This window comes from Meriones unguiculatus, chromosome 1, assembly GCF_030254825.1.
Source record: "Meriones unguiculatus strain TT.TT164.6M chromosome 1, Bangor_MerUng_6.1, whole genome shotgun sequence".
In the NCBI taxonomy this organism is placed as follows: domain Eukaryota; kingdom Metazoa; phylum Chordata; class Mammalia; order Rodentia; family Muridae; genus Meriones; species Meriones unguiculatus.
Genome location: NC_083349.1, coordinates 182,070,460 through 182,079,812, shown reverse-complemented (window position 1 = coordinate 182,079,812; position 9,353 = coordinate 182,070,460). Strand labels below are relative to the sequence as shown.

General features: G+C 48.6%; 1 long non-coding RNA gene across 1 annotated transcript; it reads right to left on the bottom strand.

Moving 5' to 3' along the window:
• Nucleotides 1–4,680: 4,680 nt before the first annotated feature.
• On the bottom strand, nt 4,681–7,550 carry LOC132652373 (uncharacterized). Its single transcript, XR_009589881.1, has 4 exons — nt 7,505–7,550; nt 7,123–7,283; nt 6,067–6,115; nt 4,681–4,891 (listed from the first exon to the last, which is right to left on the bottom strand). It is a non-coding gene; the product is annotated as an uncharacterized LOC132652373 (long non-coding RNA).
• Nucleotides 7,551–9,353: the final 1,803 nt, after the last annotated feature.

The following is a 9,353-nucleotide window of genomic DNA, read 5'->3' as shown; positions in this document are numbered from 1 at the left end:
TTCTCACCAACAACCCACCAATGGTTACCATGCTCTCTAGGTTTGAGCCAAGATCTCAGGTGCCAAATAGAAAGGGATGCGCAGGTGGCCAGGCTAGATCTCAGAGTACTGGGAGGCCAAGGTATCACTCCTCATGTCTACAGGTCCCGTGAAGTTGCATACTAGTTCTCCGGCACCTTCTTTATTTTTTCCAGAAGTGCCTCTCCTCCCTTTCCGTGGGCTAGCTGGGCTGACCTGCCCAGCACCCACTCCAGCACTGTCTTTATGCCAGCTCTGTTTTCCCTGGTGTGTCTTCTCTCCCACCCATCTTCCGATTGCTGCCCAAAGCCTCTTCCTCCTCAGCAGTGAAGACTTCCTCACCTGCTGCCTCATAGTAGCCCCGCCTTGCTTTCTCAGCCCCACCCGCTGTGCTCACAGGCCTTTCTCCTCCATCACAGTCAGGCTGCCGGGAAGAGAGTGTCTTTTATGCCTGCATTCTCTCCAGACCTCTCCATTTAGCACGGTGCTGTGTTGACTCTAAGTGCACCCACACTTTTATATGCGCATGTAATAACCATTCATGCCGATGGGGTGCAGGGCTATATTTCAACATATGTACTGATCAAATTAGGCTCATTAGCATTTCAGTCTAATTAGATTTTTTTTCTTTCTTTCTTTCTTTCTTTCTTTTTTTTTTTTAATGCTTGGGGCCTTTCAGCTCCTCTCTTCCGTTTTGTCTTGTTTGCTTGGTTTGGTCTGGCTTGGTGATGCTGAGGATTAAATGCAGAGCCTCACACATGCCATCTTCTAGTACTTAATAGAACATTATAGATTATTACTTACTACAATCCCCTGCCCCTGACACACCTAATTCTTTCTGTCTGTTTTTCTTTTTGACAGGGTGTCATGTAGCCCAGGCTGACTTTGAACTTACTACGTAATGGAGATAAACTTCTGATCTTCCTGTCTCAGACTCCAGAGTACTGGGATTGCAGGTCCCCATCACCATGCCCGCAGGTCTATGCTGTGCTGGGAGGTCTATGCTGTGCTAGGAATGGAACCCACAGCCTCATGCATGCTAGGAAAGTGCTCTGTGAACTGCACTCCATCTTCTCCATATATTTTTGACAGACAAAAAAAAAGGGGGGGTGGGACTTTGCATTCAGTCACATGAGAAGACTTGAGAGAGAAAGAAAAAGGAAGAGAGAGGGGGAAGGAGGAAAAGAGGGGAGGGGAGGGGGAAGGAGAGAAGGAGGGAGAGAAGGAGACAAAGGGGAAAAGAGGACAAAAGCATGCTGGGGAGGAAGGGACAGCAGTGGTTTGTGAGACAAGACACTGAATTTGCTTCTAGCCATTTTACAGCGACAGCAAGGCACTTACGGAGAGAGGTCCTGCAGGCTGCTGGATTTATGAGACTGGAGTCCAGCAAGAGGTCAAGGCTGGAAATGAACATTTGAGCAGCTTGGAGAAAGATGGAGAAGAGAGAATAGCTGCGAATGAGCTCCTGCAGGAAGTAAATAGAGCAACAGAGAGCTGTTCCCCAGGAGGTCCAGGGAGCACAGCCAACCAGGGTGGGTGTCCACTGACACCAAATTCGTGGGGTGTGGGAAGCAAAGTCAGGGAGAAAAATAGGAACCCAAGGACTGTGTGTGCACAGTGGAGAAGGCTGAGCCAAAAACCTTCATTCTTTCCCAAAAGCTTTCAGCCCTGTCTCAGAAACAGCACAAATAGGTCCCACCCCAAGTTCTGCCTGTCCTAGACTCCTGTTCCAAAGGCCCTTATCTACTTACCTTCCCCTTTCTCCCCAAATGCCATTAACCACCCCTGGAACCACAGAGCAGCAGAGATCAAAAACACAGAAGCAAAGAGAGGGGTTTGTTGTTAATTGTTCTCTTTCTGCAAATGGGGGTCCTGAGAGGGAATGTCACCCTCTGGAAGTCACCAAGCCAGAAAATGGGAATCAAAACCAGATGCTATACATGCAGTGTCAAAAACTGACACGCCTGGATTTCCATCACTGTGCACCTTGCAGAGGAAGCAGAAGCCCAGAGGGAGACTGCAATCTGCCCAAGAACAACAGCTGGGCAGATTAGGGCCAGATTAGAGATAGAGTGTTCTAGCCACGCACTTCCCTCCTACTGCTGTCTTGAAGTCAGCCTCCTGGGGCCCCACAACACACCTCAGAGCAGGCAGGTACAACCTCGTATATCTAGACCCCGGCAGAGGGCCTAGGGAGATGCAGCAGTCAATGAAGTGCTTACAAGACCCGAGTTCAATCCCCATAACACACATAAATAAAACCACATGTAGCAGAGGGAGACAGGCAGAACTCCCTGTGGCTCCCTGGCCTGACAGTTCAGACTAATCCACAGGTCCCAGGCCAATAAGAGACTCTATCTTCAAAAACAAAACAAATACCACCTGAGGAATGACACCCGAGATTGTCCTCTGGCCGACACATACACACACACACAGTCTACCGCAGGCAGAGGTCTAGCGGTTCAAACCCGGACTGTTCCCCTTCATCTGTCACCCGTTGGCTCAGAATTCCCCTGAGGATGGGCTCTTTAAGGGTGACACTCTTCTGAGAGCAGCAGCTGTGAACCTGTCTTCCTCGACACCTAAAATCTGGGCCATTCCAAAGAGACAATTACATGCCCTCGGCCGGCCCAGCCCCTTGGAGCTGCTGGCTGCTCAGAAACCCCTGGCCCTCCGTGTTCTGAAGCTGCCAATTTCCTCATCAGTATTTTATTTGTCTGTTTTGCTCATTTTTAAGCTGGTGGCAATTGCTATTTAAATTGTTTTGTAAAGTGTCTTTGCATTTACAATGCCGGCTGTCAGCAGCCCCACAATAGGAAATGAGATTTGGCATCAAAGGCAAAGACGCTACTAAAATACATTTTAATAAATATGTAAATCAATTAATCAATCACCCATCCAGGGAGCTTTAGGAATGCAGAGGGCTGGAAGGGAGGGGTCGGAGGATGGTGTGGTCCAAAGGAGCAAAGAAAGGCTCCCTGGAACTGAGCGCAGATGGGCACACAATGGGCAGCCAGCCACCCTTGAGCTCCTAACCTCTAGGTTCCTTCCTTCACTTTAACCCTACCTAAATGAGCAACCCCAGGTAGGAGCTAGGATCCCATGGAGGTGCTAAGAAAACAGCTCCAGGCCCGAGACTAAGAAACCAATGCCTCAGTAGAAACTTTCACCTCCAAAGTGTCTCCCTCTCCAACGAGAGCCAGAGATTAGAAAGCAGTTGCAGGGTTTGGGTCTGAAAGCTGGACCAGCCTGGAGGATCAGCATCAGGAAGCATGAGGAACAAATGACCAGCTGTTCACTTTTCCTGAAACAGCACCAAAGGAGAGGCGCTAAAGCTGTCACACACAGATTGGGAAGGGATGTATTGTCCCCTCAGAGACAGCCCAGGCAAGAAAGTAAATAAGACTCCAGAGCGTAAGAAAAGAGGGCCACAGGTCTCAAGGATTGGGTGTGAGTGTGTGGGTGGTGGTGGTGTGTGTGTGTGTGTGTGTGCATGGGCACACATGTGTGGAAGCTAGAAGGCAACACTGGGTATTGATCCTCAGATACCATCCACCTTTTGTTTAAGGCTGGGTCTCTCCGGGTCTGGAGAGCTGCCTCAGAGGTTAAGAGCACATGCTGCTCTTGCAGAGGACCCACAGTTCACAGCACCCACATGGCATCTTGAAACGACTTGTTCCAGAGACTCCAACACCCTCTTCAGACCTCCTGCGTGTCCTGATGTGCATGCACGCACACACAGATACACGTAAATAAATAAATAATTAATATTGAAAGCCAGGGTTTCTCACAGGGCGATGCTGACTGGCCAGTGACTGCAGGGCTGAGATCCCACCGCACGTCACTGTGCTTGGCATTGTGTTCTGGGGATTAAACTCAATCCTCACGCCTGCAAGGCAGGAACTTTACCTCCTCAGCCACCTTCCCAGGCTGTCAAGGCTTTCTGAAGCAGGATCTCGAAGACACTCTGCCTGGGAAGTGAGCGGGCAGCCATGGCACTGGCCACCTAGTTACAGATTCTCCGAAGTATTATGATAGGCTAAATCTAGCCCTCACCCCTGAGCTGGAGCTGGCGTATGTCTTGAGCCTGAGTGTGTGGTTTGGGAAAGAGTGTGCCTGAGCCCTGGTGAGGTGTCGTGTGTCTTTCCATCTTTGACAAGTCGCTGTCCCCTCGTGACCTTGACACGCACCAGCCAGGGCAGTTTGGACAAAAAAAGAAATGAGCTCTAAAGTGGACACTCTTCCCCAGCATTATGGAGGCAGAACCAGCTTCTTCCCCTTACTGGACCTTGCCTAGCTCAGCTAAGCGAGCCTAACCCTGATGGGTAGGGACCAGCCATCTAGAGTGTGAAGGCAGGGAAGATCAGCTGAATGGGACTCGGTGCCTCCAGGTGCTAGGTCTACAGGACCTGGCTTCTGTTATAGTACTAACCTACAGTAATAGCTGAGCGTGCACAGAACTCAGAGTCCAATCTCTAGCACCAAGAAAAAAAGGAAAAGAAAACAAACAGGCTATGAGAGGGATGCTGAAAACCCAAAGAGAAGGCCAAGGGCCCTCAGTTTCTCTCCAACCCATTCCTCTGCACACCTCCACCACCTCATCCCTACTTCCTCCTCCAGAAGTCTGATTAAAGACACATCAAAATTCCAAATTACCTCATTTTTAAAACTGATGACACCTGGACCAGAGGGCAACTCTTCCCGTCAGGGCTGAATACGCATGTATAGCCAGCCTTGAGTGCCTAGACATAGCTACAGGCTAGGTTTCACAAGCATACATACATATGCGGTCTCGGGTGCACGTGTATCGATGAGTGAGCCCCTTGTTTGGTATGTTCCCTCTCAGGTCCCTCTCAGGTGTCTTGGTGGGTCCCTGTGAGGGTTGGAGTGGTACATCAAGTTAGTCATGCTTTGAAACCTACGCAAGTCACCATATGGTGGGCAGGAGCTTGTGGGCACTGTGGTGGCTAAAAGCTAGGGAGGGCACTTCTGAATTAGCGGGCTGAGGAAAGAGGACTTACTGTCCCTCTATATGGCAGGGCCTGTCCTGCTGGCTGAGGCCCAGAGAGAAAGGTAAATATATTCTCTCTCCCTTCCCCCAACCCCATAAGCCTTCTGCCTTTGACTATCAGAAGTCAAAGATCTCCATATTTTATATCCCTGAGCTCACACCAGCCTCAGAGCACTCAGGCCTGTAACGTCTTATTGAGAATTGCACCATTGCCTCCCGGTTCTGCATTCTTCAGAGCTGGACTGTGGCACACCGATACCCTCTCTAGCTTGCAGATAGATTATCATGGGAGCCAAGTTCTCAAATACGTATACATCATATGTGCACTGTACACACATGTCCTACTGTATGTAAAAACACATACACATACATATACACATTGCGTACACATTCCCTATTGTATATCCCACTGATTCTGCCTTTCAAGTGATCTCAAGTTTTCTGTGTCATATGTATCATTTCTCCCCAAATATATCAAGTACATCAATGGAAAGAGTGTGCCCACCAGGGCTTCTGAGCCCCTGACCCAGCTTCTGCAGCCAGCTCAAAGCTGGCAGACTCTCAGGCCAAGCTGGATATCTAATGACTGTCCAGTTGTCCAGCTGACTGTCTCCACACAGCCCTAAACACGCCATCCCTTGTTCCTCGTTCCCCATGACCACATTGTCTCCACCCGGAGGGCAAGACCGTTTCTGGGGAGACTTCTGAAGTGCTAACTTTATTAAGATTGATTTGGCCTGCCCACCATTCTGACAGGTCCAAAAGCAAACACGGTAGGGCCATGGGGGAGATTTGGTCATAATTACCATCTTTAATTACTGCTAAAACATCAATTGCTCTTGTTCAATTAGCAGTGCGGTTTCAGGCATGGCAAACTTTGCAACACAAAATAAGCTGAAAATTGATTTCTGAACACTTAATGCAGATCTGAAATTGCTAACCTGATAAGGTTGTCATAGAAGAGCCAACGTGGCCAAGGAGGAACTTTGCAGGGCTGTAATTGCCTCGGTAGGAAGATTAATAACTTGTATACTTACATCTTGTTCATCAAGTAGGAGGTATTCGTGGGGGAACCAGGAGAGGTGGCTGTGGGAAGCAGGAAGGCAGAGGGAGGGTGTTAACAAGGAGACTGGCAATTAGGCAGGAGAGAGCAGCAGCCTGCACCCAATGGTCCGTGAACGAGGACACGGCCCTCCGGGATGGCACACGGGAGGGGCAGCTACCTGGGCTGACTGCCAGGGAGAAGAGCCCAATGCAAAGCAGGTGGATTGTGTCTTAGGCAAGGTCCGAGACACCTCTAGTCCCTCTCCAAGCCCTGAACAGGGAACTCCAAGGTCAAGCCCCTTTTTCCATGCAGGCTTCTTGGCAAGGGAAAGGTAGAACATGATGGATGGGGAAGCAGCAGCCAGACCCCAGGATGCCATGACTGCTCTGCTACAGTGCTCAGCATCCCTTGTTCTGGTGCCTGGGTCTTCCTGCCTTGGGGCTGAGCGCACTGCTGAGTGAGTCATGGAAGGGTGCACAAGGAAGCATTTTATGAGCTAGCAAGTGTTCCATGCAGTATGCAACTGCAAGCATCGTTATTGTTGTTACGCTGGGCCTGTGGGTGGTGTGGGGAACAGGGGAAGAGTCTGAATAGCTCTGGAGAAGACCCTTCCCTCTCTGAGTCCTGTCATTTAGGTGGAGGGAAATGAAGAAAACATTCCATTTTCAGTTCATGAAACTAACATCAACTGAGCACTGGTGTGTGCCAGGAATGAGGGAAAGCCCTGGCATGATCGGGGGCAAATAGAGGAAGAGATAGATGAGTAGACACAGAAGGAGAGAGGGGAGGGAAGGAGGAGAGATTAAAAAGATGATTGATGGATGGATGGATAGATAGTTGATGACTGATAATATATACGCACGAACGGAAAGATGGATGAAAAGGGATAGAGAAGATGATAGATAGAGGTAGAGAAAGAGAGAGATAAAGAATCAGTGTGTTTACCCATCAACAACATAAGGAGGTCAGTTTTACTACCCTCATTTGGCAGATGAGAGAAACTGGACTTAATGGGGTTAAGTTACTGACCCCTAAGTCAGGTACCTACTCAGTGGCAGAGCTGAAGCACAACCCCAGACTTCTGATGTTAGAGACGGTACACTCAAGCTTGGGTCTCTTCCCAGAAGCAGACTTTAAGCTTCTTGGTGCCTGTCACTGGCCTGTGCCACACCTGGGACAGACACGAGCAGGATCACGAGCATCCCTGCCCTGCAGACATAGAGACAGACAGTCATCCAACCATTGCCATGAGCACAGCCTGCAAACCCACCCCAGCCACATGTCCAGAGCAACAAATGAGACACATTTGCTAATACTCGCTTATCTGGAGCCAGACTGTCACCAGGCCATATCTTTTGTCACCTCCTTAGGTACAGACAATGGCCTAGTAGATACAAATTTTTTATAGTAGTTATTGAATATCTACTTACCCAGCCCAAGCCCAGGGAAAGAGAGAGGATGACCTTCCAGACATTCACCTGTAGACGAACAGGGATGGAAGAAGCTTGTGAGTGTGGGCCCTCAAAACAACAGAGCAGCCAGAAAAGCTGGCCCAAAAGGCCATACCTGAGCAGGTTTTGCAAATGGCCAGGGACTGGCCAAGCAGATTCCCAGATGGCTATCAGTGCAACCAAATGCACATGGATGCTGTCCTATGACCTCCACGTGCACACCATGACTTGCATGCACTTCCACATATGCACACAAACCCATGCAAAATAAGCGAATAAAGGTTAAAAAAAAATTTAAACTAAAAACATAAATACAGGTAGGTACTGAGGAAGTAGATACTAGTGTGTTCCTGGTAGGAAGAAACTGAGAGCCTAAAAGTTAACAGAAGAATCCAGAATGAAGTCTACCTTTGATGAAGTTGGCACAGATGTACAAGCTTGGGTCAAAAAGCCAGGAAAGGTCTGTGAAGGTTGACTAAGAGCAGGGTTGTGGTGCAGTCAGGTCCCAGGGAGTTCTCCAAGGTAAGTGCCAAAAATCAGCACTCATTTATCGGGAACAGAGAGAACAAGAATGTGGACTGCGGATGGCAGCCATCCTGAGCCTGTTCTGACATGACAGAAGCAGGGACAGCGCCGTGTGGGGAGTCACACAGAAAGTCTGTACGCAGCAGCCCATCTATGAAGTGGAACAGGAGACGAAGACTGTACCATGAGCTTGTCTGTAGCTGTCATCCGCAGCTGTCTGGTGAGATGGAAGTCAGAAAAGGCACTGATGGCATGGGAGAATCCCTGATGGCTGGAATGTAACCCCGGCCCCTGACCTCCACTCCAAATCCAAAACATCCCTCAGACAGCTGACCCAAGAGAATTTCCCCTCCTTTAATGATCAATCAGTGATCAAAAAAGAACCATCATAGGGCCGGAAACACAGCAGCTCGTGGGCCAGAGAGAATCTGAGTTCAGTTTCCCGCACCCACACCCAGTGGCTCACAACTACCTGTTACCCCTGCTCAAAGGGACCTGCCACCCCAGTCTGGCCTCTGCAGGCATTGTGCTCAGGGTACACAAATCCTCAAATATATACGTAATAATAAATAAAACATTTCTTTAAAAGAAGAAGCTCTGGCTATTGCTCAGTGAAAGACCAGTTATGTAGCATATTTAGAGCCAGTGGTGGTTTGGATAACCACCTATAGGTTATCTATAGGTCATCTATAGGCCCCCTATAGGTTCATATATTTGAATGCTTGGTCCCCAGCTGGTGGAACTATTTAGGAAGGATTAAAGGTGTGACCTGATAGGAGGAGCTGTGTCACTGGGGGTAGACTCTAAGGTTTCAAAACTCCAAGCCAGGCCCAGTCTCTCTGTCTCTCTGTTTCTCTGTCTCTCTTTCTCTCTCTCTCTCTGCTGCCATGCTCCCTGCCATGATGGTCATGGACTCACCCTCTAAAACTACGTGCATACTCCCAAAATGTTTCATATGTTGCCTCGGTCATGTTGTCTCTTCACAACAATAGAACAGTAACTACAACAGAGCCCCAGAGTCAGTCCCCGACACTGCAAACAAACCTTTGTAAAAGAAAGAAAGACAAAGAACAACTAGTTTATGAACTTCCTGACGGGAAGGAGAATGTTGCCATGGAGAGGATGAACATGATACTGCATGTTTTAAAGGGAATTTTAAACACCCAGTGAAGTAATTACTTCCATAAACCAAGAGTACAAAAAAGGATATAAAGGTACCTTCAAATACAGCAAATGAGCACACGACATACATCATGAGGTTGCACTGTTCAGAAAAAGTACAAGGAAAAAAATATACGCAAAA